At 45.6% G+C, this 8,681-nt stretch overlaps 1 pseudogene; it reads right to left on the bottom strand.

Moving 5' to 3' along the window:
• Positions 1 to 2,658: 2,658 nt before the first annotated feature.
• On the bottom strand, positions 2,659 to 2,776 carry LOC124796920 (annotated as a pseudogene).
• Positions 2,777 to 8,681: the final 5,905 nt, after the last annotated feature.

Consider the following 8,681-nt stretch of genomic DNA (forward strand, 5'->3'; position numbering starts at 1 on the left):
GTGTTTTTTAAGTTTCTGGTGACCTTTCTTTAACTGTCCTCCATGAACGTCTCCGTGTTAGTCTATTTTTTACCTCCATTTTCTCCCATTATTCTGTTTTAAGTTCCCCTTTATCGCCTTATGTATGTAACATTTTATTCTTATTTTAAGTTGTCATGTCACTCGCCTGAAGAGTGGCGGATTGTGCCACTGACAGCCCTCTCCTGCCCATATGGGTCAGAGGAATGAAATCACAATAAAGAGAGAGAAAAAAAGAGAGTGAGAGAATCAGATGTGCCAGCAGTCGCAGCATGTTGACGTTACCTGAAAAGGCGCTTTTAGTGAAGCTGTATTATCAGAATGGGGAATGTGCTAGTTCAGCGTTATGATCCTATCGCCATAGGGAGGGAATTCAAACTGGTAAAGGTCCGTTGACAAATGCAGCTGTGGCGAGAATGATTTCGAAGTTCGAAGCCACGGGCTGTTTAGACGATAGACCCTGTAGTGGCCGACCGAGCACAAGGCGTAATGCTGCTGAGACAGTTCAGGAAGAAACGGAGACTGTTCGTCTATGCACGGGGAAGTCAGCGCTCGTGCAGTCGCATTTCGCACCGGCATTCCATACACTACTGTTTGGTTGGCACTATCTGTACAAAATCCATCGGCATCATGAACTGTTACCTGGCGATTTAGTGAAGCGGAGGGCATTTGCCGTGCGAGCGTTTCAAGAGATGGCGGAAGATGACGATTGGTTGAGTAACGTGTTGTGGACCGACGAAGCTCATTTCACGCTCCGAGGGTCTGTCAACGCCCACAACTGCAGAATTTGGGCTACCGAAAATCCTAGAACTGTCGTGGAAACTCCATTGCCCGACGAGAAACTCAAGGTACGGTTTGGATTTACCACATTTACCGTTATCAGGCCTTTTTTCTTCGAGGAAATGCGTGATTATGGTTTTGTAACTGCTACCGTGACGGATGAGAGGTACGCCGACATGTTACAGAATCGCATCATCCCCAACCCGGCTGATAAACACCTGCTGGAACGTACGATGTTTATGCAGGATGGCGCTCCACCCCATATTGCTAGACGCATGAAAGATCTCTTGCGCGCGTCGTTTGGTGATGATCGTGTGCTCAACCGCCCCTTTCGTCGTGCTTGGCCTCCCAGGTCCCCAGACGTCAGTCCGTGCGATTATTGACTTTGGGGTTAGCTGGAGTCGCAAGTGTATCGTGATCGACCGACATCTCTAGGGATGCTGAAAGGCAACATCCGACGCCAATGCCTCACCATAACTCCGGACATGCTTTACAGTGCTGTTCACAACATTATTCCTCAACTACAGCTATTGTTGAGAAATGATGGTGGACTTATTGAGCATTTCCTGTAAAGAACATCATCTTTGCTTTGTCTTACTTTGTTATGCTAATTATTGCTATTCTGATCAGATGAAGCGCCATCTGTCGGACATTTTTTGAACTTTTGTATTTTTTTAGTTCTAATAAAACCTCATGTCATTCCAAGCACGTGTGTCAATTTGTACCTCTCTATCTACATTATTCCGTGATTTATTCAGTTTTCAAATTTATACTGACTTTTTGATCACCCAGTACATGTACACACAAACAAATAATCACAATTTCAGAACAAATTGGATGACTTATTCAAGAGTAAGAGCTTCACAAAAAAGCAGATCAGTAACGCTTTGGTCCACTTCTGGCCCTCACCTTGTTTGGCTTGGCATACAGGTACTGGACGCCCTCCTGAGGCATATCGTGCCAAATTCTGTCCAGTTGGCCCGTCAGATCTTTATTATCTCGAGATGGCTGGAGGGCCCTGCCCATAATGATCCAAAGATTCTAAGGTGGGGAGAGATATGGCGACCTTGTTAGTCAAGGTAGGGTTTGGCAAGCACGAAGAAGGCAAGGAGTGGAAACTCTAGCCATTTGCGGACATTTATTACCTTCCTGAAATATAACCCAAGATGGTTTGCCGTAAAGGGCAACGAAAAGGGTGTAGAATATCGTCGACGTAATGCTGTGCGGTAAAGGTTGACAACCAAAGGCGTCATCCTTCGAAATGATGTCGCAGCCCTCACCATCACTCATGGTTGTCGGGCCATATGACGGGCGTCAATAAGGTTGTTATGCCGCCACTGTCCGGGGTATTTCCAAATACGTCTTCGTTGCTCATCGGGGCTCATTTCGAAGCGGAACTCATCAATGAAGATAATTCTACACCAGTTACACAGATTCCAGGTCGGAGACTTGTCTGGAAACGCCTCGGACATCGCTGGCAGTGACTGTCGTCCACCATACTGTCTGACAACTACGAGCGACGGTTTGTGGTGCCATTTCTTTTCACAGCAGGACCCCTTTGCTCGGCGTCCACAGCAACCCTACAGCACGATATTCTACGCCCTTTCTGCTGCAGTTCATGACAAGCCATCCTGGGCTTAGATTAAACTAAACTCCTCCCGGACAGGCCATGAAGGCCTAAAGGTACCGACTGGTTGCCGTGTCATCCTCAGCCCACAGGCATCACTGGATGCGGATACGGGGGGACATGTGGTCTGCACACTGCTCTCCTAGCCATAGGTCAGTTTCCGAGACCGGAGCCGCTATTTCTCAATCAAGTAGCTCCTCAGTTCGCCTCACAAGGGCTAAGCGCACCCCGCTTTCCAACAGCGCTCGGCAGACCGGATGGTCACCCATCCAAGTGCTAGCCCAGCCCGACAGCGCTTAACTTCAGTGATCTGACGGGAACCGGTGTAACCACTGCAGCAAGGCCGTTGGCCCTGGGCTTACATTTCAAGTAGATAATGCCCGCCCGCACACTCGAAGAGTGAAGGCCGCGGCAGGGTTCATCCCAGAGTAGCACTTACAACCTACGTCCTCAATTATTTGCTGGATGTATTCCAATGTCCGTCTTCTTTACAGTTTTTACCCTCTACAGCTCCCTCTAGTACCATGGAAGTTATTCCCTGATTTCTCAACAGATGTCCTATCATCCTGTCCTTTCTCCTTGTCAATGTTTTCCACATATTCCTTTCCCCTCCTGTTCTGTGCAGAACCTCCTTATCCCTCACTTCATCAGTCCACCTACTTTTCAGTATTCGTCTATAGCACCACATCTCAAATGCTTCGATTCTCTCCTGTTCCGGTTTTCCTACAGTCCATGTTTCACTACTATATAATGCTGTGCTTCAAACGTACATTCTCAGAAACTTCTTCCTCAAACTGAAACGTATGTTTGATACTAGTGGAATTCTCTTGGCCATTAATGCCCTTTTTGTCATAGCTATTTTGCCTTTGATGTCCTCTTTACTAGGTCCATGATGGGTTATTTTGCTGCCTAGATAGTAGAGTTCCTTAACTTCATCTACTTCGTGTTACTGTGAACAGTTCAGTGATAGAGTTGTTCTTATCAGAATAGACAGCAAACCAACACCGACACGGTAGTTGAGGTATACATGCGGACTTCGCATGTATATCTAGCTCTCCTACTGCATTCAAGCTTCTGACATTTCACGCCCCGACTCGTAGAATGTTATCCTTTCGTTGATGATCCAACGCGCCAGATAGACAAAATTTGGTACCATGTACCTCAGGAGGACATCCAGCAACTATGGCAATTAATACCAAGCCGAATAACTGCTTGCTAGAGGTGGACCAGTGCGTTACTGATTTCCTCAACTCGTGAAGCTCGTTCTCCTGAATATATCACAAAAATTTTATGAAATTATCATTTGTTCGTGGGTACATGTACATCACATCTACTGTGTCGAAAAATAGTATCATCTATCTGTGTCACTTCGTAGTGTAGTATTCAGTAAAAGTAGATGGGCATGTCATAATAATGTGTAACATACTATTGCAAGTCCCGTTGTAGTAATGTCTGGTTGACTGCTTGATCTTTCTTTATGCCAATAATAAGGAATATAGAATTCTAATGGCACCGAAAAAAAAATCTGTACCATTTGTTGTTGGATCGATACCGCCACGTTCGTTCGGACACGCTGTCCTTTGGCAGCGCACTGATATGATTGCACTTTCGTCTCAACGTACTAGTCGTAAACCGGCATTTGTCTACTGTGGCTCTCCTTTTTTGAAATGTTTCACAGTCGTCATCTTGTTCAAGGAGTAGGTTTAAAGTGTTCACTAGGTTCTAGGCGCTACAGTCTGGAACAGCGCGACCGCTACGGTCGCAGGTTCGAATCCTGGATCGGGCATGGATGTGTGTGATGTCCTTAGGTTAGTTAGGTTTAAGTAGTTCTAAGTTCTAGGCGACTGATGACCTCAGATGTTAAGTCCCATAGTGTTCAGGGCCATTTTTTTTTGTTCACTAGGTGTTCTTGCTTCTATTCAGTCACCAAACGGGGGAAGATGCTTTGTTGCAGTTTGACCCACGCCAGATTTTTCCGTTGACATTTGATTCAGAACAACGAAAATAAAAGCGGTTCCGTAATTCTTGCACGCAGCAGATTGGAGGCAAAAGAGGGATGCAGCCATACCATCGGTCAAGGATGCATTCGGTCTTGGGCGTTTGACAAGAGACTACCTATGTATTGCATAGCAGTCGCTTTCAAAAAGCGAATGAATATTTTCGAGAGATGCCAAGTCTAGGGTTTAGAAATTTTGCATTTTCCCTCGACACTCTGAAATATTTTTCGCGTTAGGTTCCACGGAATATAATTATGAACTCCTGAGTGTTGCTCCTAGGTGGAGAAATTTTATGGAGCGTTGCACTCGTTCAGGACTTGGGAAATGGTTCAAATGGCTCTGAGCGCTATGGGACTTAACATCTGTGGTCATCAGTCCCCTAGAACTTAGAACTACTTAAACCTAACTAACCTAAGGACATCACAAACATCCATGCCCGAGGTAGGATTAGAACCTGCGACCGTAGCGGTCTTGCGGCTCCAGACTGCAGCGCCTTTAACCGCACGGCCACTTCGGCCAGCAATTTTCGCGTGATTTCGTAGATATAGAATACTGTCCGCTGTCTGATAGGGCTGTACTGATTAAATGTTCCGTGGTGTAATAAGAGTGGTTCCAGTTTTAATTTATTTTACAACATAAACGTACCGTGAACTTGTGCAATGAACAGTTTTAGAAAGACTAGTCGACGCGACGACTGCGTCAGGCTAACAAATCATACGCTATGGAGTAAATAATTTTATTCCAGAAATTTTAAATACACTGTGTCGATAACAGTTAGATTTTCGCTGTACTTACAATGCCTACAATTAACCTGATTTCCAGTAGTAACTAAATGTATATTTGGCAAAGTACTGGTTTGTAGCCGCTCCTTGAAACATCACTCAATACATTGACTATTAAAAGATTGTCACACATTATTCTTTACCACAGTCTTTAGGGAGGAGGTACAGTCTGAATGACCTCTCTTAAATAGGGAAAACCATTTATTACATAGCCACCGACACAGAGCATCATCTACGAAAGGTTCAGAATTATTAAACCTTTATTAAATCTTTTCCTAACTTTCGTGCAAACTTCTCGCTCCCCGGAATACACAAATTGCAAAAATTGCCAGTGAGGTTACTTAGGTGGTACAGTGCTGCCAACGGCAAATCCGCTAGGTCCTGTTAAGGCGTTAAGTAGTAGCACTATTATTGAGTAAGAGCGTCTGGAACCTGTCTGCCAGAAGGAATCATCTAACCGTTGGTCTACGTAAACATTATTGCGGAGCACTTGGGTTCCTGTATGACTTGATGTCTTCTCCAACAGACATGCTTTTCTAGCGTTATAACTGCCTACGCCACGAGCAAAAAATTGTGCAACAGCTATTAAGGGTTGGATTGGGTGGTCTGGGGGAAGAGACCAAACAACGAGGTCATCGGTCTCATCGGATTAAGGAAGGACGGGGAAGGAAATCGGCCGTGCCCTTTCAAAGGAACCATCCCGGCATTTGCCTGGAGCTATTTTAGGGAAATCACGGAAAACTTAAATCAGGATGGCCGGACGCGGGATTGAACCGTCGTCCTCCCGAATGCGAGTCCAGTGTGCAAACCACTGCGCCACCTCGTTCGGTAACTATTAAAGGACTGTGGTGATGTATTTCATATGGAGGCAGGGTCATACACTTCGTGGCACGTAACCACGTTTCGTAGAATTCATGCAGCGACAGTCTGCTGAGTTTCGGACGCCAAACGTGAACTAAAAAAAATGGTTCAAATGGCTCTGAGCACTATGGGACTTAACAGCTGTTGTCATCAGTCCCCTAGAACTTAGAACTACTTAAACCTAACTAACCTAAGGTCATCACACACATCCATGCCCGAGGCAGGATTCGAACCTGCGACCGTAGCAGTCGCGCGGTTCCGGACTGCGCGCCTAGAACCGCGAGACCACCGCGGCCGGATAAACGTGAACTAGTGCTTCATAAGTCGACTGTCCTTAATGTTCTGGTTAATCAGTAATACTCACTGTCCGGTCTCGACAACTATTACAAATATTCTTTTCTGCCCAGTTGCGCGTACACCACGTGATGCTCACTTAATTATGTCCAGATCACACTGGCAATAGTAAAAGCACCTGATTTAAAACGTGGGAAACTAGGGGCCCATTGCACAGAATACATTCTTGCCCTCCTCAGACTAAATGTGATGCTACTACACAGTTTCTTTCATACCCTGCCTCTCCGCTAACAACACTAGACTGCTGCAAAAACGACTATCAGTGTTAACAAGCTCTACACACTGTCGCAGACACTAATAAGAAATACACCTCTTCGCAGTGCAGGTGGCACGAAATTAGCATAACCCGTTCGCAAACGTTAGTTTCATCACCTACCTATTTATATACAAACGCCGGCCGCGGTGGTCTCGCGGTTAAGGCGCTCAGTCCGGAACCGCGCGACTGCTACGGTCGCAGGTTCGAATCCTGCCTCGGGCATGGATGTGTGTGATGTCCTTAGGTTAGTTAGGTTTAAGTAGTTCTAAGTTCTAGGGGACTGATGACCACAGATGTTAAGTCCCATAGTGCTCAGAGCCATTTGAACCATTTTTTTATATACAAACATCACACTCTCGACTAGTTATGAATCATCCTCCGTCTCTTCTTATCTTGCGCCACTCTTTTCATCTCAGCATACCTCCTACGCTGGACGTTCTCGATAATGTATGCTAAGCGTCGCAATAAGTTCTCTTCCACAATTCTTCCCGTCTACTGCCTGTGCTAGTGCCGGGTTCACAAATCTTGCGTTATAGAGTGAAAGTATCACAAATATCGCGCCTTTGGATAATGTAATACACAGGTCCTTTCTCATTGGTTTTCTATCTCTCATTTTATTTCATAGTCTCCCTGTAGCGTTAAGCTCCTTCTTCGCTGTCTTTGCCTTAACCAGCGTTAATAATTTTCTTGTTAGATACATTCCATTCCTTTACCACTGTCTCTTTCCTAGTATTTATGGGGTCCCCTGGTAAATTTAATTTACTTGTTAACTTTGTAGTCTGATAGCCTACTTTCGTCACCGTCGTCATTTGACCTAGGCCTAAGATGGATAATTTACACGCGCCGTCTATCTGTGCATCTTATGAAGTTCGTTTGTGTGTCATTGTATTTTATCCGTGTGTGCACCATATTTTCTGGGGACCAACCGAACCCAGCCTTCGCCTAAAAGACCGTGGGAAACCACCCAAAACCACACTCTGGCTGGTACACCAGACCAATGATAGCTGATCTGCGGCCCGATTCTGTCCGGGACTGGCTAACGTCCCATGTCAGAAGTTAGCACGCTGCACCAAGCCTTGAGCCATACAAAATGACCACTACTTTATTAGACTATCTACCTAAATTTTATATGATGAGCTAATCGTCAATACCTCGGTCATTTGGTGCGTTACCTCATTCTTTCGCAATCTCCTTGTTCTGTGTTTCCAAATTCAATCAACTATCGTAAGATCGACCGGATGGTTTGGGAGGTGAATCGGGTCAGATGTAGAAATGTCCTCCTGATCTACACATGCGATAAGGTAACGAAAGTGTTGGAAAGTAGATTATACAAACTGAAGGAGGAGGGGCAGAAAGGAATAAATTGGAAGAAACTAATGATATTAGCTGCATCTGGACTTCATGCGACGAGTGAACAAAAAAATGTTCTGTAACACGCCTCGAACTCGGGACTTCCTGTTTACTAGGCAGCCGCGTCAACCACGGCGCCACCCGGACACTATATTTATCGCCCGTGAACAATGTATCTCGACATGGTCCCAGGCTGACCGACATTGGACTACTGATGACGGGAAACATGTTGCCAGGTCGGACGAGCCTCGTTTCTAATTGTGTCGAGCGGATCGACTTGTACGGGTATACAGACAACCTCATGAATCCATGGGCACTGCAAGTGAGCAGGGGACTCTTCAAGCTGATGGAGGCTCTGTAATGGTGTGGGGCACGTACAGTTGGAGTGATATGGGACTCCTGATACGTCTAGATACAACTCTGACAGATGATGCGAACGTAAGCATCCTGTTTGATCACTTGCATCTATTAATGTCCATTGTGCATTCCGACGGACTTGGGCAATTCCAGCAGGACAATGCGACATTCCACATGTCCAGAATTGCTACAGAGTGGCTCCAAGAAAACTCTTCTGAGCTTAAACACTTCCGCTAGCCACAAAACTCTCCAGGCATGAACATTATTGAACATATCTGGGATGCCTTGCAACGTGCTGT

The sequence above is a fragment of the Schistocerca piceifrons genome, chromosome 4 (assembly GCF_021461385.2).
Source record: "Schistocerca piceifrons isolate TAMUIC-IGC-003096 chromosome 4, iqSchPice1.1, whole genome shotgun sequence".
Lineage (NCBI taxonomy): Eukaryota > Metazoa > Arthropoda > Insecta > Orthoptera > Acrididae > Schistocerca > Schistocerca piceifrons.